The following is a 27048-nucleotide window of genomic DNA, read 5'->3' as shown; positions in this document are numbered from 1 at the left end:
GCTGCTCAGCCAGCGAGCGCAGCGGCCATCCCTATATAGGATCCGAACCCGCGGTGGGAGCGCTGCCAGCGCCGCACTCTCCCGAGTAAGCCACGGGGCCGGCCCTTTCATGAACTTTTTGAAGATCGCTGCTCAGCCAGCGAGCGCAGCGGCCATCCCTATATAGGATCCGAACCCGCGGTGGGAGCACTGCCAGCGCCGCACTCTCCCGAGTAAGCCACGGGGCCAGCCCTTTCATGAACTTTTTGAAGACCCCTCGTATATGATTTTGTTTAATCCTGACCACAATCATAAGAGGTGATTACCACTATTTCGTCCATTTTACAGGTGAGGAAGCTGAGATAAAAAGAGGCCAAGCACCTGGATTACCTTCTGCAGGGGGTTTGTCCCCAGTGCTGGTTCTCTTGACAGAACCACCTACTCGCCTCTGCTGCCTCTCTGTTCTCTCTGTGCTTTCTGTACCTGGAAAGCATGTAGGAGTGCTTATTTATCAGAAAGAGCATAATTTTACATGTCATAGAATACGGGAAAGCAAAATTTTGAGGGTGTTGGAAAACGTTCTCTGAGAGTTTAGTGCATCATGTCGCCTTTGAGATCACAGGATCCTCTTCAGGACCTCTCTTCCCGTGGCCTCCCCGCTGCCCGCTTTTCCTTTTATCTACTCCCTTGCTCCCCAGGATCCTGGTTGCAGGGATCCCGCCCCTGCTCTTTGTATCAGGTTAAGCTGGTGAGAGCTGTTCACCCTGGAGTTTATATTCATTCTGGAGGGCAGAAGTAAGCCTCTATGCTTTCCAGAGTGGAGCATCCACCACAGAGGCAGATACTGGACCACTCTCCATGCATGACATCAGGGCATCGGTGGGCTACCTAAAAGCACATGCCTAATGTGCTTTCGAGAGCAAAATTTACTCCAAAATTAACAAACTTCAAAGGGTAACTTGTAATATTTGAAATGATTTTTGCTTGCTATTGTTTATCTGTCATCTGTATTTCCAAGAAAGTTTACTTTTAGGCCATCTTTTAAAAATATGCAGTTATTGTTCCTTTTTATCACTGTGAATACATGGAAGAGTTGGCGATACATTTGCAAAAGCTTTTCTGTGCATATGATAATACATGTGGTTTAGACCTCTATTCTTTCCCTCCTCCGCCTCTAGTTTTAGTCACCTAGAAATAAGCTTCTCTATGTGTCCAAATTACCAAATAATTACCCTCTCTGCTTTCCTGTAAAGCATGTAGATTTAGCTACAATGTATTTCTATTAGGTTTTCTTCTTAGAATATTAATTATCCTCAGACATTAGGAAGCATGCTTCTAATCTTTTCTACCCCTCACCCCTCCCCAAACCCCTGCCCCCACAAACTTTGGGAAAGCAAGGAAAGTGTTTTATCTGTCCTTATAACACTTGCAACTAGAGGTGCCTGGCAGTAGTAATATGTTCAATAAAAACATGTTGAATTGACCTTAATAGAAATAATTCTTAAAATTCTTTTTTTCTTTTCTTCCTTTCTAATTTTTGTCCTTTCATCATGCAATAAACATTTATTGAATTTCTCGTATGAGCCAGACACCATGCTAAGTAAGTACCAAGTTAAATACTTCATCATCCCCGGCCTCAAGAAGCCCAGAGTGAGCAAAGCTGTGCAGTTGAAAGGGTAAGTACTGTTTCCACCTTTTGGGTTTTCAAAGTAATTTGGAGAGATAAGATTAAGATAGCATCCTGAACGCATACCTCTCTGCTGCCAAAAATGCTGCAAATGACAGAAACAGTATTTCAGAGTGAAAAATCAGTAATTATGCTGAAAATCAAGAAAAAGTAATAATAACAGACCAGAAATTTCAAAGAATTCCTAAATATTAAACAAGCAAACAAACAAAAACCAAAAAACAAAATGAATAAACAAAATGACTATATAGGATCAGATCATGGGATAAATAACTTGAGAAAATATGGCCCAAAACATGCACAAAAGAGTACTTATACTTAGCTAGGAACAATTCTGGGCAAGCCCAAGCACAGAGTCAGTTGTTACAAGGAGAAAGGTCCCCAGGCACACATCACAGAGGGTGTAATTGGCAGCCCCTGCTGTTGCTGCAGGGCAGTCCCTGCCTCCTCTCTCCTACTTGTATTGATTATGGGCAGCCACTGAGCTGGCCCAAAGTGAATGCAAGAAGGTGCTGGGGCCAGAAGGACAGAGTATTGTCCCAGGCAGGTATTCCTCTCTCCCAAGAAAGGCTGGGAAGCCTCCACACACAGAAGAAATGCTAGTAGGCTCTTGGCAGTACATTCCATCTTTCCCCCATGAGGATGGCTTACCCATAGCTAGTAGGTGTACAGGGATTTTCAAAGATCAGCCCACATTCTTGGAGTGAACAAACAGAAGAATTTAAAATAAGTACAACTAATATTACAGAATTCCAAAGATTATTGCATCCATCAAAAATAAACAATAAGAGATTTTGGAGATTAAATATCTGTCAGAAAAGGTGATTATCTGTAATATATAAAATTTCTATAAATCAATAAAAAAACCAAAAATACAATAGGAAAATGGGCAAGGATAAGAGGATATAAATGGTTCTTAAATATTTGAAAATATGCCCAACTCTATTCATGGTAGGAAAATTGCAAACTAAAAGTACAATTAGTAACACTTTTTACCTATAAGATTAGTAGAGTTTGAATGCTTTGATAACACATTGATTTGGTGAGAGTGAGAAAATAAGCTTCCAAATGTTGCGGATGAGAATAAGATTAGTAATATCTTTGTGAAGATCAGTTAGGCAATACATATCAAGTTATAAAATGCCCTTGATTTAGCAATCACACTTCTAGGAAGTCAGCTTACAGATATATATGCACAAAAATGAAATTTTACTTGTGTGTATGCAAAGAAATTAATTGCATATTTTTTTGTGTTAGTACATTATTGAAAACAACAAAAATACCTACCAAGAGGAAACTGGTTGAATAAGTTATAGTATATCAATACAAGGAAAAACCATGCATTAAAAAAAATAGAACACTTCTACATCTAGGAATTTAACCTACAGATCTTCTTGAACATAAGTGATGTACTTGCACAGATATATTTGTAAAATGAGTGAAATAATATACGAAAAAATCTACTTATTAAAGCATTTCTTGTAATTGCAAAAAGTTAGAAATAAACCAAATGACCACTAATAGAATGATGAAGTAAAGTATGGTACATTCAACTGATGGAATGCCATTCCATTGCAAAAAGGAATGTAGAAACTCTATGAGTAAGATATTAAATGTCCCCTGTTGATATAAGTATATATTATGTTATCTTTTGTAAATAAGAAAGAGAAAAATATATACACTTGTGTTTTACTTATATAGAAAAACTCTGTAACAATGCAAGAAGATAAAAATGGCGTTTCCCTGGTTTGGTGCTGGAAACTGGGCAAAGGGGGAATAGGAGCTAGAGAGATTTCACTGTATGTCTCCATTTTTTAAAAAATGGAAACATATGGATGTATTACTTCTTCGAATCAGACTGAAAAAAAAAAGAAGAGGCTCCCTGTGTATTTATATTAGATATCCAAATATACATGCTTAAGGAAAGAGAAAAGCAAAATAAAAAGAACACAAAACACAGAACTATGTATAGAGTATGATTCCACTGTGTTTAAAACACAACAACAAAACCTGATTCCAAGGCTGCATATGCACCACTATGTCTGTGAGAACAAACGAGTACCAGCATGCCTTTGGAGAAGTAAACTAAAAGGCTAGGGACAGAGAGAAAAGAGACATATTTGACTGCATATGTTTGTACCTTTTGATTTTTTTTATGGGCGTGTGTTACCAATTAAAAAAAATAAAATCGTTTTTCAAAATTGACATGACAATAAAAAAAAAACTCAGTAGGTGAGCTGACAAGCAGCATGAAGTATGTCAGATCTTATTTCCAATTACGTCTTGCCACTGATAGAAAATACACATTAAATATATATGTTAGAAATATGAGTATAAGGGTAACAACTAGAAAATAGAATGTAAAACCTTCAAACCATGTAGGAAGGCCAGTAGGACAAATCTTTCTACTCACAAATTAATCCTTTTTAATTATTATTATTATTATTATTTTACAATAATTCTACTTCATCCTTGATCAATACAACAAAAGGGAGAAACAAAAGAAACAAAAGAATATGGAGAAAAATACAATCTATAACAAAGCAGAGCAAACAGAAAATTTAAATTATGAGGGCAAGAAGAGTTCAAGCACATAATTAATCACAATAAATGTTTTTCTACCATGAGAAGACTTTCAGTTTGGGTAAAAAAAAATGTTTTAACTATATTCTATTTATAAGAGATATCCAAAATGAATTACTTAGAAAAATAGAAAAAAATCAAGAAATACACACCAGGTTAATGCCTACGAAAATAAAGTTTAAGTATTGTTAAATTAACATAATACAAAATACAGTTCAAGGAAAAAGTATCAAAGGAGGCAAGGAGGAGTATTTCACATTAAGAAAAGGAAAAATCCATAAGAGTATATAACAGTCACGAACATTGTGTATTTAACAGTATATCTTTATTATTTTATTTTATTTTTTTTAACAGTATAGCTTTAAACTGTGTAAGTTAAAATGTTAAAAGTACAAAGAAAAAAATGATGAATCTTCATAGTGGGAGACAGCTCCCTTGAAAATAGAACAATTAAATATAAACAAGAACAAATTAAATATAACAAAACAGAACAATTAAATATAAACAAGAAAGGATCTTAGAGTTTTAAATAACACTATTAACATATTTGATATTTAACTTTGTATCAAAAAACCAATGAATATTCTATCTTGTCAAACATAAATAGTACAGAAAATTCACCCTGTATTATTAGTCTATAAAGGAAATCTCAATTAATTGCAGAATGCAGAAATCGTACAGACCATATATTGTCTGATCACAAAGCAATAAAGTGAGAAATGAGTAAGAACAGCAGAAAGAAATCATCTATTCATTTAGAAAATATAAACTATTCTTCAAAGTCAATTAAAACAATAGGGAAAATCTGACATTTCACTGGGGTTACAGAATTGACTTCATTGCACTAGTACATTGTATAACTAAGGTGGTTAAAAGCTTGTTCAAGACAGCTGTGGTTTCAAGGAGTCCTGCCAAAATGAAACCCTCCTTGTGGCTGTACACTTTTATACCAATAAGGCTAATCTGCGGGAAATGTAAGAGAACAGGGCACTGAAAACTTTGTCACGTCTGGAGCAGTTGCAGCCAAATACATGTGAAAATTAAATTATTGAAGTAGAGAGAATGGTTTTTAAAAAGTTTACAGGGATACAAATATGTTTATATTTACATTTGGAGGAATTAAACATTAAAATAAAAGGCTATTCTTATATATCCCCCTCCCCAAGTTAGGGAGAAGTGCATACCCATTTTAGGAAATAATCTGAACGAAAGAAAAACCTCTAAGTAGATAAAAGCAATTTACCATATCTAGAACATCTTTTAACTGCAGGGGAAATTTCAGCTCTTTGAGAAAGGAGCTAGTAATATAACAGCTATGAATGGGCACATACAAGCTGTTAATTTTTTTTCTATTTTCACTATCTTTTTCCCAAAGCACCCCTACCCAATCAGAGTGCAATGAAGGAAATGCACACAGAAGGTGAATTTTAACCTTACATATATTTTAGTCTTGCAATGATATCGATTATAAGAAATCAGCTGATTAAGTCAACTCTACTTCCTTTATTAATTTTAACTTACTTGCTTTCCCTCTGAAATCTTGTAACCACATCCTCTGCGGGATAGCACAGAATATTAGTAAAGAATTATTGATATTGAACATTTTTCTTTACATCTAAAAAATCTTAGGTTTTTTTTTTTTTGTTTAGTTACTTCCTTGACAACTAAATTTATCTCTTTTTTGAAATTCATTTTTATTTATATTGATTTTTGTGGGGTACAGAGTGTTGTTTCAACAGGTGCATATCCTGCACAATGATTCACTTAGGGAACATAGCATAGTTTTGTCCCCATTAGTTCACCCCTAATCTTCCCCCCACCCCTACCCCTCCCATCCTCTGGTAACCATTATTCTACTCTCTACTTTAAAAAAAAATTTTTTTAACACACAAATATTAACATTCTTATTGCAAAAAGAACTCTTAAAAATGAATTAGAAAAATCTAAGCAGAAATTTGGTGAAGGAGAAAAGCAGATAAGTCACACACCCCAAAGAGACACACATGGTCTATAAGTACAGTCTGGGATCTGGTTGCAGGTGGGGTGGGGCTGACCCAGCCCTGTCTTAGGATCCCTGGGTGGGCGACGGCCTGGCTCTGTTGGCTGGTGGCAGGGGCCGGGTTTCTTTATTTAAAGCTAGTGGGAAAGTGGATTTCTGCTAGTTTTTTGTTTTTTGTTTTTTTTTTTTGGATTTCTGCTAGTTTTTTTTTTTTTGTTTTTTTTTTTTTGCTTTTGAAAAAGGGTTAGTTCTATATAAATTGCCCCACTCCACCAACGAAAATTGTAAGCGTTCCTCCCTCCTTATTATATCATAAATCAAAATAGACTTCTCTGCAGCACATTATGGGTACTTTTGACTGTAATACAGAGAATTTTTGTTTTTACAATATCAAACTGTAAATAATTGAAATCTTGCTTTTGAAAAAGGGTTAGTTCTATATAAATTGCCCCACTCCACCAACGAAAATTGTAAGTGTTCCTCCCTCCTTATTATATCACAAATCAAAATAGACTTCTCTGCAGCACATTATGGGTACTTTTGACTGTAATACAGAGGATTTTTTTTTTTTACAATATCAAACTGTAAATAATTGAAATCTTATAGACACAACTAAAAACATTCTACCTTTGGTTTTTGATCTTCTATAAAAAAGCAAACTGTTAATTATAAAACAGTCCTATTTTATATGATTTTCTGTTTTTTTTGTTTTGGTGGGTAGATGGTATGGGGGTCCGAACCCTTGACCTCCGTATTATAAGGCTGTATTCTCATCAACTAAGCTAACCAGCCAGCCTGTATTTTATATGATTTTCTTTCAAAATGATTTGGCTTAAATCAGTTTCTACAATGGTAAGGCCAAGAGCAAAGGTGACATTTTTAATTAAGTAGCATTTTAGAATAAAAATTCATGAGATTTAGAGATAAAAGATTCGGAATTAAATTCTAGCTTGTTTACCATGTATGGGATCTAGAGCATGTTACTTGCATCAGTTCCCTAAATTATAAAATGGGGGTAATACTTAATTTATCAGGTTGTTGTGATGGTTAAAGAAATCTATTGAGTTTTTTGAAAGCTGGCATCACATTTTATTCATCTTTTTCTTCTTCTTTTGATTTTTATTAATCATTGTTCCTTAGTCAACTCTTCTACACAGTGTGACTGAATTTTCAGGGACTAAAATATTAATTTTAATGTACTTTTCTTCTGAAACCTTCTAATCATATCCTCTGTGATTTTTTTCTTTCTACTGTTTCCTTATTAGACATTTTGGAGATTCATATAAATATGTGGCCTAATATTGAAATTAGTGACTCTTGCCAGTGAAGATGTTCTAAACCTGTGTCTATATCCCAATTACTTTTCTAACCTCGTCTCCTACCAGTCTGCTGTCTGCTTATTCTGCTCTAGCCAAGCAGGTCGTCCTGGTGTGTCTCTGGGCCTTTGTACTTTCTGTCTTGAATGGACACTCTTTTCCTAGATACCCACGTGTATCACTCGCTCAATACCTTCTCCTTTCAGCTCAGGTCCCATCAGCGAGGTCTGCTCTTACATTCTTGCTTACTCTATCTTATTTACCCTATTGACTTTTTTCCATGGTTTTGTTACTAAATTAAAAAAAAACAGCACTTATTTATTTGCTTTTTGTGTATTATCTATCTTTTTTTCTAGAGTGAAGCTTTGTTGGGTTGTTGAGCCAGGGACTTTGTTTTGTTTGCACAGTTGATCATCGATAAATATTTGCTGAATGATGATTAAATGACTGAATAAGTGAATGAATGCATATAGAGAAGATTTCAAAATACTTCCTTCTGTTCCTCAAATCAAGAGAGAACTCACACAACTTCAAGACAGAATGTTAATACTTTCATGTTCAGCACCTCTTCCTGTTGTTTATTTGTACATCTGTCTTTTCCATGACATTGTAAAGTCTTTGGGAGTAGGTGACCATGTTTATTTATTTCTCTATCATTCTCTAAGCACTAGGCTTGGTACATAGTAGACTGTCATACTTTCACTAAACAAAACAAACTTGAGACAATCTAGCTTTTGTGGCTGTCCAACTTAATTACTGAATGTAACAAGAACTGTGATTACACATTTGATATGGTTACACTATATATACACCGTACATTTTTTCAATGATTAAAAAAAAAATTTGATTGGGTACTTTAGAGTGTTTCTGTTCTTTCTCATAGAGATAACTAAATAACCTTCATTTCCCAACTCCTGCACCTCATCCCTAGGCTTGTAAAGATAGACTTCCAAGTCTCCTGCAGAAGAAAATCTTCTGAATTATGTCAGCAATAAAAAGTTGCTGGGATCTGGGTTTGGCTTTCTTTAAAAGGCAGTTCTTGGAGGGAAAAAAAAGTCTGATTATCCTTTATTATCCCCCCTTTCTCAAGTGAGATTCTGTGAAAAAGTGTTTAAATGTTAGATTCATTTTTGTAAATGTGTAGCATACTACCTCTTTCACAGAACCAGAATGATTTCCCTGGATCAGAGGTTTGCTTGAAAGTCATTCTTTTATTAATGGTAAAGTGTCAATTTTGTTACAACAAAATTCTAAAAACTCCCTTTAGAAATTAATAGATACATTTAAAAAATCAATGCATTGTGCTTCCTATATGAAGGTGACGCTTTGGATCTTGTTTAAGTGCCTTCGGCGCTTTGAGCTGTTTCCCCGATAATGCTGTTGGAGCCACATGTGAAAGATGGCTGCCTGGGGCTGTGGGTGTAGGCTCTGGTCTTCCTAAAGAGTACATATATGTTTGAATTTAATTGCTAAAAACTGAATGGATGGCTGGGAGACATCTAGGAAAGCTTCTTTTTGTTAGTGTGGAATGGATTAGAAATCAGCATATCTGGGTCTTCCCCCCCAGCTCTTGCCACTTCTCAGTTATGCCTGTCATTTATCCTCTCTGGATCTCATCTCAAAATCCTAAATATTTAAATGACTTTAGTGTTTTGGGGTTTCTGACTCTCCACTCCATTCTATCAATCATATCCATAAATCTCCAACTTTCAATATACCATACCTAGGAATTTAAATGATGGTTTTGCAATGATGAAACTAATTACCTTAAAAGTATGCATAGGGTGTCCCATAATTTATGTGTCAATTTACTGAAAGTCACTACTTATTTGACTTGTTTGCTTTTACTCCAAAGAATGGTTAGATAATAACCTGTTGGATCATGCAGCAAAGAGCGACTAACAGGATCCTCTTTCTGTTGACAGAAGGTCAACATGCTGTCCTTGCTGTGTTGATTGACATCTCTGTTCTGAGTAATAATTAGGCATCTTTACACCTTTGTTTGCTTCCCTAGTAATATCCACTGTTGACTAAGGCAGCAGAAGTGGAGGCCACACCTGAAGGATGGGGACATGCTTCCAGTGACATTATCTAGAGTATCAAAAATTTAACCCTCTGTTCCTCATCATTTACAATTCTTATTTTTTTTTTCCTCAAAGGGAAAATGAGCAAGTCAAGAACTGCATTATTTCTTCGGAGTCTTGGATTTTTATTTCCTTATAGCCAGTCTAGAGAGCTTAGCCCTGAGCCTGCAGTCATCTTAGTCTGCCGCTTTACCAAGTCTTTGAGTGAATTCAATTTTCAGAAAGACAAAAATATAGTTTGAATTTTACTTCTTGCCTTAAGGCAATTGATTCAATTTATCTCCCTGCCCCAACATGCCAATATCCATGCAGTTATTTTGGTAAACTTACCCTTATAGTAATGCATAGTGAAATTAATACCATAATATCTCATCAGTAGATCTCTAAGGTGGAAATAACAACCGTTAATGATCCATTAAACAAGCCAGGTACCAGATGAATCCAGAACGTGATAGCAAACTGCACTTAGTCACCCAAGCCAGCAACTGGTGATCACCTTGACACCTTCCTCTCTCTAACTCCTCATCACCAAATAGACTCCAAGTCCTGTTGAGTTTACCTCCTACTCATACACTGAATTGATTATCTCCATTTCTATGGCAACTATTACTGTCATTTGGGTCTTTAGTTTGTCTGAACTTGCAGTAGACAGCTAACCCTTGTGCTCTTAGACTCAATGCCCTTTCAATTAATTTTCCGAACCAAATTAGAAACCAGACTTTTGAGATGCAAAACCACTCCTGTCATTATAGTATTTAAAATCCCTATCACCTTGACACCTTCCTCTCTCTAACTCCTCATCACCAAATAGACTCCAAGTCCTGTTGACTTTACCTCCTACTCATACACTGAATTGATTACCTCCATTTCTATGGCAACTATTACTGTCATTTGGGTCTTTAGTTTGTCTGAACTTGCAGTAGACAGCTAACCCTTGTGCTCTTAGACTCAACGCCCTTTCAATTAATTTTCCGAACCAAATTAGAAACCAGACTTTTGAGATGCAAAACCACTCCTGTCATTATAGTATTTAAAATCCCAAAATAGATTGTTATCACCATAAGAGAACAGTGTCTGGTACATAATAGATGCTTAATACATATTCTCTAAATGAAAGTAAGAATGCATCTTTTAAGGGAAAGCTCGGGATCCTTAGCCTGACCAATAAGACCTATCTCTACCTACCAACAACTATATTTACTTCAGTGATTATGTATCTAATTTGTATGAGTTACTGTTTATCATTGGCAAGTATTGCTGAATTTCCATATATAGAAATGTTATAAAATATACTTTTAATGTAAACGTATTAGGTTAAGGAAGCAAGTTCATTTAAAGAAAGAATATTAAATGAAGGACAGTATAGGTGAAATGGGGCTAAGGCAAGAACAACAGTCATAGCTCATCCCATTGTGTTGCAATTATTTGGTCACATATTTGTTTCCCCTATTAGGCCATAAGTTCCTCTAGAGCATATTGGTCCTTTCCAAGAAATGCTGTACATGTGGTAAAAGTAAAATATTTGGGGGGTGAATTAATTCAGACAAATTCAGTTTGGATATTGACCAGATAAGGTCATGGGTTAATGTTAATTGCTAGGATGGTGTTTAGGCAAACTGGCAATATCAATAAAGACAACATCTTCAATACCTAACCTTTGAAATGCATCAGTGAGTATTTAGACATGCATTTTGGAAATTAGTTCAAAACAGTGTGTTAGGCAATGTCTACGTAATATCAAAAGGTTTCAGTAAAAAGTGAAAAATCCAGGCAACTATTTGATCAACTTTCTCAGTACCAAACATCCACACCACAGAAACTATTTAGAAAATCAAATCTTCAACTTACATCATAGCTTCCACTTAAGTTCTCTATTTGTGATAAGCACATACACTTTGGTTCTTTTCAACTAAAAAAGCTGTCCTCTGAAATAATTACTCTAAATTCTACAATCTAGATTAAAAATGAAAGCACAAAATGCAAACAAAATGCATTTTAAGTGCTTTTATTTTGTTTATGGATATATGAACCTATCTTTTTCCCTTTTCTAAATTCATACATACCTGTGGAATATAAGAGTTCAAGGGACCTTGGTGCTAGTCTGAAACTCTCATGCAGTGAAGCTGGAGCTGAGAGAGGTTAAATCGCTCCTCTTGAGGCCAGATTAAAGCAGAGTCAGGACTAGAAGCCAGATCCCCTGTCAAGCCAAGAAATGCTGCTGCCTTTAGCCTTTTTTCTTCTCTGTCCCTGTAATCCCTATGCCTAAACTGACCTCCTTCCTTCAGTGTGTAGGCTTTAATTTGTTTGCATTATTAAATTAACTGAACTAAAGCAGGGATGTATAGAGCTCTGAATGTTTTTTCCCTTAATGGTTCATTTCTCTAAGCAGGTACTCCCTAGAATTTCTTCAGTGGATCACTGTGTTATATGATGGCATGCTAATATAATATTCTCCTGGAGCAGAATTTACCAAAAAGTAGGTTTTTCTGGCACCCTTACCGATAGAGCTTGAATTGGTGAATCAGTGGAGGAAGAGACAGACCTTTGCTGTTGAAGGAGAGTCTTAACAGGCAACTCCATCAATTTGTGGAGGTGCTAGGAAGAAGCCTAATATAGTTCTTGTTGCATAGAATACAAGAATCACTTTTGAAAAAGAGCCTCAAGTGATTTGGAAATGCAATTTACTCTCAGATCTGGTAGGAAAAGTGCCCTCAGGAATATTTCGCGGTTTAGGTGAAAACTCTTAAAATTAAGCTTCCATAAAGAATTTTAGATGACATTCTTTCAATACAATATCACTGAAGTGGGTGCAAGGTCCCAAAGTTTTTTTTGAGAAATGGACAACAGTGCATGTATCTAGAACCCTTCCTAGCAAGGTAACTTGGACCTTGATATAGAACTGGGTGCTTTCTGGGGTCCTGTTAAGCAGCTGCCCATGGCTTTCTTGGTTTACCCTGCTTTTCCATCTGTTTTACCTGTATCTGTTGCTGAATAATTTATTTTGCCATCTGCATAAATAGAACACCTGTCTGAAGGCTGACTCTTAGACCTAAATAATTTAGAGAAAATAACCTCTTTCATCTTTATTGGAATAATGTAATGACTTTCAAGAACAAAGCCCTTAAATAAATAACTCTTGGGGACATTCTAGTGTTTTAACTATTACACTAAGAGTTAAAAGGTTAACATCAACCTATTTTTTGTTCAAACTAAAATTGCCACCTCCCAATTCTTTTTCTTATTTTGGCTTTTAAGTTTCTTGCCAGTGTGTTTTGTCTGTCTTCGTTTAGAATAACCATTGTTGTTTGTAGACAATTAAGACTTTTAAGATCCTAACTAAAAAATCTGCTCGACTCTTGACTGTCTGTGAGAAATAGGTATCTTCATGCTTCAGCAAATGCTTATATTCTTATTAGCAAATAGGCATGGCATTATATAATAAACATTTCATCCTGGATGACTTCTGCTTTTGCTGAGGTTATCTTGGTGACAAAATTATTTTAAATGTATTTTCACTGTGAAATAAAACTCAATTGTGAGACAGATTTGTGAATTGAAGGTAAGCAGTCAAGTTGTACTTCCACAGATCAATTTATTAATAAATAATCTTATGAACTCTCAGTCATTCTGATTTCAATAATGAGAAGAATGAAGAATATCTCATATAAAATCTCTATTCAGCTGCTTACTAGCTGTGTGACCTTGAGTGATATACTCTACCTTTCTGAGCCTTAGTTTCCTCATCTGTAAAATAAGGATAGCATATGAACTCTCAGTCATTCTGATTTCAATAATGAGAAGAATGAAGAATATCTCATATAAAATTTCTATTCAGCTGCTTACTAGCTGTGTGACCTTGAGTGATATACTCTACCTTTCTGAGCCTTGGTTTCCTCATCTGTAAAATAAGGATAGCAACACATCCTATAGGCTCTGGTGTAAAGGGTATAGCATTTAGGCATTTAGTAAATGGTACTTTATTTAGTATTTATTTATATTAAATGAAGACTTAATAATGGGGAATTCTGGATATCTTGGATGAATAATGAACAGTTTTTTTAAAATTAATATTTTTGGGCCAACCCCGTGGCTCACTCGGGAGAGTATGGCACTGGTAGCGCCAAGGCCGTGGGTTCGGATCCTATATAGGGATGGCCGGTGTGCTCACTGGCTGAGCGCGGTGCAGACGACACCAAGTCGAGGGTTGCGATCCCCTTACCGAAAAAAAAAAAAAAAAAAAAAAAAAATTAATATTTTTGATTAAATTCTAATGGTTTTTACACCATTCTTTTTCTTTTTATACAAAGTATACTGAATACAATTTTAATTAAAAAAAGTATGGTCTCCAATGTCATCAGTGGTCATCAATATAAACAATAGCTGTACACCAGATGCTATATACTACCTGTATACAATAATTCAGCAATATCCATAGGCTAGTCAGGGTAGATGCTACTGTCTCTTCCAACTCTTATTGGCTCTGGATAATTGTCCTTTTTTGAATTCTTAGGTCTGCTTTTATTAGTTTTGTATACTCTCTCTGGCTAACAGCTATTATTTCTTGCTATAACTTATAGGTTTGTCTGTAGCAATTTCTCTCTCACGTTTAAGTTTCTGCTTGTAATGTGTTGCAGGTTTGGAACTCAAAGTTCCAGAAGATGGGTTTTCCTGCGTATGTTTTTTGGTGCAAGAATTTTGAGACATTTGGTTATTCGTTTGTCAATGGCTCTCAATTTGTGCTGGGTAGCTGGCTTTTGGATACTCGAAATGTAACTGTATTGGCTTGTAAATCTGCTGTCCCACAGAAGTTCTAAAGTGCTTATTATATAAAGATTTGGTTATAATATCAACTAGGAAAGGGACGGTAAATTCTCATTCATCCAAACTTTAAATACTTTTATAATTCAAACAACTAGAGTAAGGCTAACAAAATCACAAGTCAAGAAAGTAAGTTTAAGTTATGCTTGATATAGTTTATTTTGTCTGCATTTATTGTATTCAAATTGTTTGGAAAATATTCATCTTTATTATGGAATTCCTACTATGAGCTAGGCAATGTATGGTGTAAAGTAAATACCAAAGAAATGAAAGATGTTTTGTATCTGTAAAGAGGTGAGCCTGGTGATGGCAGGATTAGGGGAAAGGAGGCAGAGACATAAACAAATAATTAGAATAAAGTGTAGCATAAACTATGATATGAATATTTTCAGAGTCTAATTGGGGTATAAGGCAGGAGAGATCCATTCTACATTACTGGGCCCAAGGAAGGGGGAGCACAGATATGGGGATAGGCTTCCAGAGGAAGCGAGAGGCGTCTTCAACAAAGAATTGCTGTTCTGGAGTCAGATCAGGCTATAAAAGGTGTTTAGAGACTGATGTACCAAATTTAGAGGCTGAAGTGGCAATTGAACTGTTGTTCAGGTAGTTAAGGGAACTATAAGTAATCTTATGTCTGGAGATAGAGTGTAAATGGTAGGTAGGGATCGGAGAGTAAAGAGAGGGGGCCGCAAAGGAATATCTCTCATGAAGGACCTTAAATACCGTGCCTAGAAGGTTGCATTTTTATTCTAAAGCAGGGGAAGTCATGGAAAGGCATTAAGCAGGGAACTAATACGACCAGATCTTTTCCAAAGATGGCTCTGATGGGAATGTGGTGGATAGAATGAAAGAAAGCCAAAGTGGAAGCAGGGTGACAGATAATGGAGCTATGGCGACGGTCCAAGAAGGCAATCATGAATCCTGAGCTCAGGAAGTGGGAATAAGAGGATGGGGGGATTTGAGACGTATTTAGGAGGTAGGAATCGGCAGGACTTGATGACTGACTAGATTTCAGAGGGCACATGGGCATAAAACTTGTGAGGGAACCAGGGAGAGTAAAGAGTAAAGGACAACTCCCAAGTTCATGGCTGGAGTGACTGGGTGGCCAGTAGTGCTTTCACTGCAGTGGGAAATAGAAAGGAGAACAAATTCTAGGGAATAACAAATGCAGTTTCAGACATGTTGAGTTTGAGGTACTTGTGACCTAAGTGGGTATCTTATGCAGTGTATACATAGCTAGTATACAGATTGGATAAACAGATGTACATTATATTATGGAAAATTAGTGTTAAAATGTATAGCTAATCAATAGCAATATTCATCTGATTAGTATTAGAAGCAAATCACATAGTGCTAAAGAAAGCTTGTAGGGTTGTAGGAACAAAGTTTGAAATAGGCAGGGGAAGAGAGGGTGGAGATGCCACATGGAAGATTTCAGGTGATTTCTTGTTTAAGTCCTTATGGCAGAAGATGGCACATGGAACCAGCAGCTAGGTACATTTTGCCTCCCTTCAGTACAGTTTTGAACTCCATGCTACAGGCACCATCTCCACTTTTAACTTAGTAATTAACTACTCTCTGATTTTTTTTCCCTCAATCTTCCTTACCCACACCTTTCTCCTCTAAGTTGGGTAATCACTCCTTTCTCTGAGTTCCTGTAGTGCTCTAGCAAACTTTTCCACGTAGCAGTGTAATTATTCATGTTCATTTGTATCACTTCCTACTACATCATGAGACTTTTGATGGCAAGGGCATAATTTTATTTATCTTGTATTCTAGTGCTGAAGACGGGGCCTGATTTTATAGATATAAATAATATATATGTGATTATATATTATATATGATTGTATATATTATGTATGTATCATATACCATTAAGTATATAAGAATATATTATTATATGTATCAATAAATATTAAATGAATAAAGCCAAAGGTAGTGGTTACCTCCTTTGTGTTGGCCTGTTTGGTGCACATATTGTCAATCCTGTATTTTGAGCACCTCTGTGAGTTAGTAGGGTACTAGGTTCAATAGAGATTGTACCAGTTACCTGTAGTTGAGTAACAAACCACCAGAAACTTCATCGCTTAACACAGCAGCAACTTATTTATTTTCACCATTCTATGTGTTGGGCTGTTTTGTTGGCCTTAACTGGTCTCATTCTGTGACTGCACTCAGGTGGGGGCTTAGTGGGGTTGAGAGTCTTAGAGGGTGTTGCTCACACATCTGCAATGTCCTTTGGGATAGGTGGAAAAACTGCGGCAGCTGGCTTCTCTCTCCACATGATCTTTCACCGAGGGCTGCTTCACAGCACAGTAGCTGCAGAGTTCCAAGAGAACAAGAACAGGAGTCACGAGGCCTCTTGAAGCTGAGACTCAGAAGGCTGCACAGAGACACTTACATTGCATTGTATTGGTCAAAGCCAGTTGCTTGGCCAGCCCAGATGCAAAGAGAGGGGAAAGAGACTTTACCTCGTGATGACTGGAGGTGAAGTCACATTGCAAAGAGGACTGTGGGAAGGGCCATCTTAAAACAAATAAACAGAGACATTTCCAAGGGACTGATCTTGCTCATTATCATATTTTATTGAAATATTAGAGGTAGGATCAAATCAGGAACACTTTTGTTAACGTCCACTCTGAAAATTTTAGAGCCACTTCTTAAAACACTGTAATTGCTTAATGTATATTAGCTAATGACAAATTCTGCAAAGAGGACTGTGGGAAGGGCCATCTTAAAACAAATAAACAGAGACATTTCCAAGGGACCGATCTTGCTCATTATCATATTTTATTGAAATATTAGAGGTAGGATCAAATCAGGAACACTTTTGTTAACGTCCACTCTGAAAATTTCAGAGCCACTTCTTAAAACACTGTAATTGCTTAATGTATATTAGCTAATGACAAATTAAGAAAAGGTGACTTCATGCTGAGACCTGAATACAGAGTTGAACTTGACGATGGTAATAATGAAGAGGAGAAAAGAAAATTTTTTAAGTGAGCCAAAAAATAGGAAAGGGCAAGCAAGAAAAAGGCCAGGATATCTCTTGAAAACGAGTAAGATTGTTCTGGTTGGCTGTAGAACAAGAGGACTCCACAATGAATACAGGATAATTTCAGAAAAGGTGACTTCATGCTGAGACCTGAATACAGAGTTGAACTTGACGATGGTAATAATGAAGAGGAGAAAAGAAAATTTTTTAAGTGAGCCAAAAAATAGGAAAGGGAAAGCAAGAAAAAGGCCAGGATATCTCTTGAAAACGAGTAAGATTGTTCTGGTTGGCTGTAGAACAAGAGGACTCCACAATGAATACAGGATAACGCAGCAGCAGCAGCAGCAGCAGCAGCAGCAGCAGGGGTGGCCTCCCAGAGGGTCCCGGGGGCCCTGGCAGCAACAGCTTGCAGCAACAGCCTCCAGCAGCAGTAGCAACCTCCCCGTGGCCCCCCTAGCATCCCAGAGGGAGCGGGGGGCATCATGGATCAGAGCCACTCGTCCTTTATACTTAAATTCATAACCCAGGACACCTGAGTGCGAGTCAGACAACACAGGAACACCTGGCTGCACATGCTCAATTACATTGGACAATAAGCAAGAAACACCTGGATGCATGTGCATATGGATATCAAATGCTTGGCAAGATTCTGAACATCTGAGGGAGCCCTGACCATTTTCCTATATTTTCCTTACATTGAGTTAAAACATGAAACCTATCACATGTGGAGTTTGTGTTTTCTACACATTTTTATATTTTACACACATTCCCATCACACTGAATGATTATAAATAGTTCTTATTAATGACAACATTTTCAGCCTCAGAGGTCTCAAAGGAAGGTGCCCTCCTTGAGACAAAGAAAAAATACCTCTCTTTCCCGCATCAAGGCTCTGGCTCTCGGCTTGTTAAGACTTCCCTTCAGATGGTGGGTCCTCAAACACATATTCCTGGGGGAGCCAGGGTGGTTTGCCCAAGAATGTAGGATGGCTTGAAGAAGACCAGAGAACTGCTTTTCCTTCTCTTCTTGTCCCAGCTTCCTTTTCTGCAGCAATGCCACACTTGACATCTGAGAATAAAGGTGGGAAGAGGAGAGGAGGGTGAGAAAGACAGGCAAACTGCCTTCACTTGCCTTCATAAATCTGTGGAGGGTGCTAGCCTCTCTCTGTGGGCTGATGGCAGCCCGTTTCCCCCTTTGTGATGGGGGAGGAGATCGGCTAAATAACCTGTATCCTGAAATTAGCATTTAACTGAGTTAATAGCTGGAACCAAAACTGTTCATGGGTCTGGTGGTCATTGAGAGATTTAAGTCCTCTTGTTCATGGCATCTCTATAGCATTCATTGTTTTCTACCACGTACAGTCTTAATCCTCCCATTAGCTATAGGGACTGTCATAGATATCTTTGTTCCCTACAGTATCTAAAACAATGCCTTGCTCATAATAAATGCTTAATAAATATTTATTAAATGAGTACATGAATGAAAGATAAATAAAGGCTTATCAAATTACAAGTGGCAGGATAATTTTGTGATGGCTGGAGATCTATTTGATATTCAACTATCATTAAATTGATTTTTTTTTAATGTCTTTGTAACTTCAGTGATTCCCTTGATGTACTATATCATAAATACAGCAATGGCAAAGACATCACTTTACCTCACAGTGTCTGCGTCAATATTTAGATTAATCACTTACATTTTAAAGGGGATACTCCAATTTTTTCGCAAATCCACCTAATTTCAAAAGAAAAGTGGTTTCCTACAAAGTGATGTAGTCTTGTATTCCTGTGTGCCTACTTTATTAACTATAAGACACATTTTATTTTCTTTTAAGAGATTAATCATACATACTCACTTTTGTTTCTGTATTTAAAAATTAGGGGTCAGGAATTTCAAAGGAAACACTTGGTTATAATTCCAGAATGGTGAGAAAACACAATGGCAGAGACTAAAATCTATCATGGTATTTTGGCTTTCTGCCTTCCTTTAATTTTACAATGGGGGGAAAATCAAGGTGAGACTTGACTCCCTTTAGGAGTCCCTTTCCTGTGTGCTCTGTCTCCAGCCAGGAGAGAGGCCGACGGAACGATAACACTCGATGCCAGGCCCTGTTGCCCACTCAAAGACCCTCCCTCAGGTATCAGTTGCTTGGCTGAGCTTTGAGGTCAATTAGACACCTCCCCTGAGACTTACCTGGCCTGAGGGACAGAGCCACCAGAAAATCCTCTCAGGGAGAGCAGCTGTTATCTGAGCTAGGATCAAAGTCCCCCTCTGTACTCCAGAAAAACATCTTCCAAACTGGGTCTCTTTCCCCATGATTCAAATGAATGTTGAATGAGTCCCCTGGGACGCCAGTTGCTTTGCTCAGGGACAAGCTGTCAGAAATACCGTGCAATGAACGTTCATCTCCTCTTAAGGTCCTTTTTGTTGGAGCATTTTTATTCGTTGTTTCAGAGGCCCATCAGAAGCTAATTCTGAAGCTAGCCAACAGGGAAATGTAAGGATTAATTTTTTTGACAGTTTTCATTTGTACATTGGGTTTTGTCTTTTTTTTGTGAAGTACAACATTGCTTCACCCTGGTGATATTTACAGTATCCCTGACAGGCACAGTGAATATAAAAAGCCATTGTTCAAACATTCAGTTTTGTACGTGAAAGCATTAAAAATAATAAGTAACTTTCCTATTGATCAGATTTGGGTGACAAAGTGATAAAGTTTCTCTTTTGTTATACTAAATCTTTTAGACCAATTTATAGTGGCAACCTTAAACTATGTGGCATGTATGTGCTTAATGGAAGTTTGGTAGTGCAGAAAGTTCTGACCATAATTTTTTTCCAAACAGATTAGCACGAATCATTCATCTGGTGATTACAGATTTGCAAAGACTCAAATACATCCCAAGGTAATGCTTGCTTCGGTTTACTGCTAAGCAGATATAAATAGCACTGGAGTGCAAATGCTTCAGGATCTGGGACATGGCACATCTGCCTTAGCATTTCCAGTAACTACCACAGGGCCTGGAATACAGTAGAGGTAACAAATATCTCTTTAGGTGAGCTAGATTGAGCATAGCATCTGTTATCTTGTTAGAATTACGGAACTGATCAACTGAACTAGGAGTAAAAATGTCACAAGGACGGAATATGTACCTGGGCTGAGGAGAGAGAACATAACATTTCTAAGTACGTTTTTAGATGATGCCTTTTGAATATTTTCATTGTTTTCAGCCTGAATGTATTTTGCTGACGTTGTAGTTATAGCCAGTTTTATTCTTTACGTTTCAGGTTGCCCAGTTTAAATTGATGTTTTTGGTAGCACTGCCAGTGGGTAGGTGGGTGGGTCAGATATTTTAGTCATGGCACACACTATTGTACAGACATCTGCTATATTGAATGGATTATTTTGTTTATCAAGTTTCCCTGAATAGCAATTTCAGTTTTGTATCTTATTTCCTTCTTTGATGAGGGTCTTGCCAGCAGATGCAAGCTACATATTGGCTTGAGTTTCTTGCAGTTCCCTGGCTAGGTTTTTTTGTTTTTGTTTCTGTTTTAAGTTTTTTTTTCTTCCCCTTAGCATTTTTCTTCTCAACAACTGTGTCACTCTAAAGAAATTCAGCATTTTGAACACAACCTTCTAAAATTAACAGCCTCACTAATTTTCCTTTTAAGAAACATGTTTATCTTTCCAAGGTCATTATGAATAATGACATAATTTTCTTCTTTTTCCCCTTTTTTGTTTATTTTCTGATGGGTATTTCTCCCCTTATAAACAACTAGCTCTTCTTTAATAACAACTGATATTCAAGAGAAAGTTTGTGGTTTTGTCTAGGGTACAATGATTCTATTTATTTAAATCACCAAATCCCCCTGTGGCTTAGAGCTGGTGTCAGCAGATCTGTACACTAAGGGTCAGTATCAGACACTTAATGTGAATAACCTGGAAGTCAGAGAAATCCAAGCAAGTATCGTGGTAATCCTGAGGAAGGTATTGTAGGAAACCAAGAGCCTATTGGCCAAGGACTACAAATCTGATAATGCTGATAGTAATAGTTAATACGTACCAATATGTGTCAAGTATTATTCAAAACTCTGTCTGTCTGTCTTCCTACTCACTCAAATCATACAACAAACCTATATGGTAAGTATTACTATCCCCATTTCCCAGCTGAGAAAGCTGAGGAATGACAACACTAAGTACAGCCACCAAATGCAGAGTAAATGGCTGCACATATATTTGCACAAAAGGAAGGAGACAGTGGTACAAACATATTGTTGCCTACAAAATTCCAGGCACCATGCTAGGCAGTAGAGATGGAGAGACAAAATTCCCTTGACTTTAAGTTGCTCACAGTCTAGTGGAGGATCAGAATTGCAAACAGGTTAAGCCAGTACAAAGAGAATGTAGAGAAGGCTGCGTGGGGATGAAGATGCTTGAGGATAAAGACCTCTGGAGCTAGGAACCTGGCCAGATGAAGACTGAGTAGAAGTCAAGGCAGGTGAAGAAGAAAGTTTGGGGATTCCAGGAGGGGAGGAAAGGCATGCGTTGAGGCAGAAAGCCAGGAAACTGTAGTGTAGCTGTGAGGAGAATTCCCTCCATGGTGTTATGAGAATGCAGATTGGGAATTTGGACAGCAGCAGAAGACGAATGTAGAGGAGCAGGTAGGTGAGGCATTTGGTGATAGGCTGTTATATTAGTCCTTTTCTATTCTTGTAACACAATACCCAGAACTGGGTAATCTATAAGGAAATAAAATATACTTCTTACAGTTCTGGAGGCTGGGAAGTCCACAGTCCAGGGGAGGTGAGGGCCCTGTTCTTAGCGGTGACTCTCCACAGCAATGGAGGTGTCACGTGGTGAGAATGGGCTAGAGTGAGTAAGCAAGAGTGAGTAAACCTTCTCACTTTCTCTTCTTCTTTTTTTTTTTCCTTGTTGTCTTTTTTACTGACCGGTAACGGGATCACAACCCTCGGTGTCGCACCCGTACTGGGGACCGGCAACGGGATCGCAACCCTCAGTGTTGCTCCCCCACCGCGCTCTGCCAGTGAGCGGGAACTGGTCTCCACATGGGATCCAAACCCTCGGCGGGAGTGCCGCCATGCTCCCAAGCGGCGCACTCTCCAGTGCACCACCAGGCCGGCCCTCACTTTCTCTTCTTCTTTTTTTTTTTCCTTGTTGTCTTTTTTACTGACCGGTAACGGGATCACAACCCTCGGTGTCGCACCCGTACTGGGGACCGGCAACGGGATCGCAACCCTCAGTGTTGCTCCCCCACCGCGCTCTGCCAGTGAGCGGGAACTGGTCTCCACATGGGATCCAAACCCTCGGCGGGAGTGCCGCCATGCTCCCAAGCGGCGCACTCTCCAGTGCACCACCAGGCCAGCCCTCACTTTCTCTTCTTATGAAGCCATCAGAACCATGTCCATGACAACTCATTAAACCATCAGCTTATTACTCCATGAATGGATCAGTCCATTCACCAGGGCACAGTCCTCACAATCTAATCACCTCTTGAAGGCCCCACCTTTCAACTATCATAGTTGGATTTCCCACTCTTTTAGCACTGTTACAGTGGGGGTCAAGTTTCCAACACATGAACTTTGTGGGAGCACATTTGACCCATAGCAATTGTCCCCAGGACCAATACAAGAATGTTTAATATGTCCTGCCCTTGGAAACATGGAAAACAGGAAGCTGTAAGCATCTGATTCTCCCTCTTGGAGGGGACTGGCTGGCTCCCTCATCTAGACTCTATGTCATCATTTTATTTCTGGCCACATTACCCTCCTTTTAGAGTAAGGCCATGAGGTTGCACGTTGGTGACCTCCCCTGCTTAATGACACTGTGCCTTGGGTAAAGCTCATTTCTCCTTTTTATTTTTCTTTTTGCAGATGGAAGAATCACAGGGACTATGTTGGATGAATGTACATACATTGGTCTAGCAGTTTGACTGAATTGGAAAATCAACAAGAATTAGCAATCTTGAGGTAGAAGCAAAAGGCTGAAGAATATGAATAGGCGGGAGAGGTTTGAAAAGAATTTTAAATGTGAGGCACTGGCAAAAAAGCAAGGTAGAGAAGTACTAAAACAGAGTAGACAATGTAGACCTTCATACAGTTTCACAATACTTGTAAAGCTCAAAGTACTTGGTGGTTCCAGTTCCAAGAAATTTTTTCTACCTTTGTTTATGGCACTTACTATCTTGTTCCACTATAGTTAACAAGTTTCTATTACTAGACTGTGAGATAGTTCAATCTAATCTTATTCCTCTTTCAGTATCTCCAACACTTAGCACAGTGCTTGGCACAAAGTTATTGCTTGATAAATGAATGTTAAATTAAAAAAAAAAACAATGGAGAGCTTCAGAGAGGTGTGGGCCTCACTTGTGTAGGTTGGTGGTTGTGTAGAGAGAAACACAGAAGGCTCAGGACAGAGCCCCAAAGAAGAAAATTATTGAGAGTCAGTGCAACAGAAAGTGCAAGGGCTTTGGGCTCAGAGAAACTCAGGTGTGAAACTCTGCCTTACTGGCACTTTGCTCTACCCCCAACTCTGGGCAGGCCCAGCCCCCCATGGGGAGGCAAGGGCAGGAAAATGTGTCTCAGCAGCAGCCCGCCAGGATCCCTTTACCCCTGCCTGTTCACATGGACACCAGCAGAGTCAACTTCTGCCCATCTCAGGCCAAGTTTTCCATATGTAGGTGTGTCCAGCGGTGGCCTCATTAGAATCTCAGGTCCCTGGAAGGTCTCATATGCAGCCCAACTCTGTGCTCTCATTTCCTCATTGACTCACCCAGGGCTGTCTATCCCACAGCTAGACAGTCCTAGAGGAGTGTCTACTTCTGGGTTTGTACCAGGCCTCCGCATCCACCCACTGCATTACCATGTTATGCTGTATAACCTGGGGAGTGGTCTGGTGGCCTGCCTACCTTTCTGGTAACTTACTGAGTGACAATCTTGTATTAGCTCTTATTCCCTCAAAGTGCGGCAAACCGTATTATGTATCTGGGATTGAAATTATGCAAAACAGACAAACAATTAAACTTTATAGGTTCCAGTTGGCTTTTCTCTCTCTTTCTTTAAAATTAACAGGTTTTATTTTTTAGGGCAGTTTTAGATTTGCAGAAAAATTGAGCAGAAAGTACAGAAAGTTCCCATATTCTTCCTCTCCTTCTCTGCCCCTGTTTTCGCTATTATTGTCTTGCATTGGTGTGGTACATTTATTACAAATGATGAGCCAATATCAATACATTATTGTTAACTAAAGGCCATAGTTTATATGGGGGTTCATTCTTTGTGTTGCATAGTTCTACGGGTGTAGTGGATTGAATTATGTCCCCCCAAACTCACTGAAGCTTGAATTGTGTCCCCCAAGTTTTATGTATTAGAAACTTGGCCCCCCACAGTGACCGTTAAGAGGGTGGGAAATCCTATTATAGTAATTGAAAGGTGGAGCCTTGAAGAGGTGATTAGATTGTAGGACCGTGCAGTAGTGAATGGATTAAAAATGGTGGTCAGGGGTGTGGTTCTGAGGGCTTTAAAAGACGAGGAGAGTCTGCCTTTCTGTCTCTGCTCTCTCTGCTTCCACCATCCCTTGGTGGTGGCAACAGTGACCCAGGGGTCTCACATTGCAAGATGGTGGAAGCAGAGAGGGCAGAGGAAGAGAGACAGACTCTCCTCTTCCTTTAAAGCCCTCAGATCCACACCCCTGACCACCATTATTAATCCATTTTTGGACTTCCCAGCCTCAGAAACTGTAAGCAATAAATTTTGTTTTTCTTTATAAATCACCGAGTTCCAGGTATTTGGTTATAAGCTAAGAAACAGACTAATACAATGGGTTTTGCTAAAAGCATAATGTTTTTATTAAGCATATTCACCATTACAGTATCATGCAGAATAGTTTCACTGCCCTAAAAATCTTCCTGTGCTCTACCTATTCATTCCTTCCCCCGCCTCCCTGGCCACAACCCCTGGCACTCGCTGATTTTTCTTTTACTGTCCCTATAGTTTTGCCTTTTCCTTAATGTCATATAGTTGGACTCGTACCATATGTAACATTTTCAGGCTGGCTTTTTTCACTTAGCAATATGCACCTAAGGTTCCTCCATGTCTTTTCATTGCTTGATAGCTCATTTCTTTTTATTGCTGAATAATATTTTAACATATGAATGTCCTTTAATAATTATTATCTATTCACTATTAAAGGACATCTATGTTTCTTCCAATTTTGGACAATTATGAATAAATCTACAATAAAGTTTGCATGCAGTTTTTTATCTGGACATATGTTTTCAACTCATTTGGGTAAATACCTAAGAGTACGATTGCTGGATCATATCGTAAGACTATGTTTAGCTTTGTAAGAAACTGCCAAACTGTCTTCCAAAGTGGCTGTGCCATTTTGCATTCCTACCAGCAATGAACGAGAGTTCCTATTGCTCCACATCCTCAGCAACATTTGGTGCTGTCACTGTTTTGGGTTTTCACTATTCTAATAGGTATGTAGTGGTATCTTATTGTTTTAATATGCAATTCTCTATGAGCATGTTTTCAAATACTTATTTGCCATCTGTATATTTTTGTTGGTGAGGTGTTTGTTCAGATCTTTTGCCCATTTTTTATTGGATTGTTTTCTTATTGTTGAGTTTTAAGAGTTCTTTGCATATTTTGGATACAAGTCTTTTATCAGATATCTGTTTTGCAGATATTTCCTCCTAGTCTGTAGCTTTTTATTCACTTAACAATGTCTTTTGCAGAGCGAAAGTTTTTAATTTTAATAAAGTCCAACCGATCAATTTTTTCTTTCATTGGTTGTGCATTTTGTATTGTATCTAAAAACTCATTGCCATCCCCCAAATCACCTAGAGTTCCTCCCATGTTATCTTCTAGAAATTTTATAGTTTTGCATTTTACATTTAGGCCTATGATCCATTTTGAGTTAATTTTTTGCAAAAGGTGTGTAAGGTCAATGCCTAGATTCATTTTAAATTAATCTGTTTGGTTGTTCTGGTTGTCTTGTTTCTTTTACTGTTCTTGTATTATTGGTTTGTGTTTTGGTGCAAGTCTATTTCTCCCCTGATTAAGCAAGTCTATTTATTTCTGAAATATAATATGATTTTTGACATACAAATATATTTTATTAGCTTTATCACTTTATTCCCCAAACGCTCTATCATAAAATATGTGGATTTGAATAATTAATCTTTTTTCTCTGCATTTTTAATATGTAAAAATCAGTGGTAATCTTTAATTTTGGAGAGATGGTGAAAGAATTACATGTTAGACCACATTGAGGGATGGGGAATTATATCTATTAAGTTCTTACTTTCAGACATTGTACTAGGGATTTAAGCATATCTCCTTTTGCCCTCAAAATGATCTCTGGAAATTTATTTCCATTTTGTCAGCAAAGATGTATAAAGCTGAGAGAAGTCCCAAATGTGGAGTAGGATTTGAACCCAGATTTGACCAACACCAGAGTGTCTGCACATTCCATCTGACCACGTCACCTTCCTCTCAGGGACTGGGAAGAAGAGCCTGGAAAGACAGTTCATCTTTCCTTAAACTGAGGCTTACAGGGTTTTGGAGGT

At 37.9% G+C, this 27048-nt stretch overlaps 1 long non-coding RNA gene across 1 annotated transcript; it reads left to right on the top strand.

The window, feature by feature from the left end:
• The first annotated feature begins 1561 nt into the window (after nt 1-1561).
• On the top strand, nt 1562-23436 carry LOC103607100. Its single transcript, XR_551939.1, has 3 exons — nt 1562-1655; nt 20305-20364; nt 23351-23436. It is a non-coding gene; the product is annotated as an uncharacterized LOC103607100 (long non-coding RNA).
• The last annotated feature ends 3612 nt before the right edge of the window (nt 23437-27048 follow it).

This window comes from Galeopterus variegatus, unplaced genomic scaffold (assembly GCF_000696425.1).
Source record: "Galeopterus variegatus unplaced genomic scaffold, G_variegatus-3.0.2 Scaffold7122, whole genome shotgun sequence".
Taxonomy (NCBI): domain Eukaryota; kingdom Metazoa; phylum Chordata; class Mammalia; order Dermoptera; family Cynocephalidae; genus Galeopterus; species Galeopterus variegatus.
Note: the sequence above shows the minus strand (reverse complement) of the source record. Positions and strands in the feature narration are given on the sequence as shown.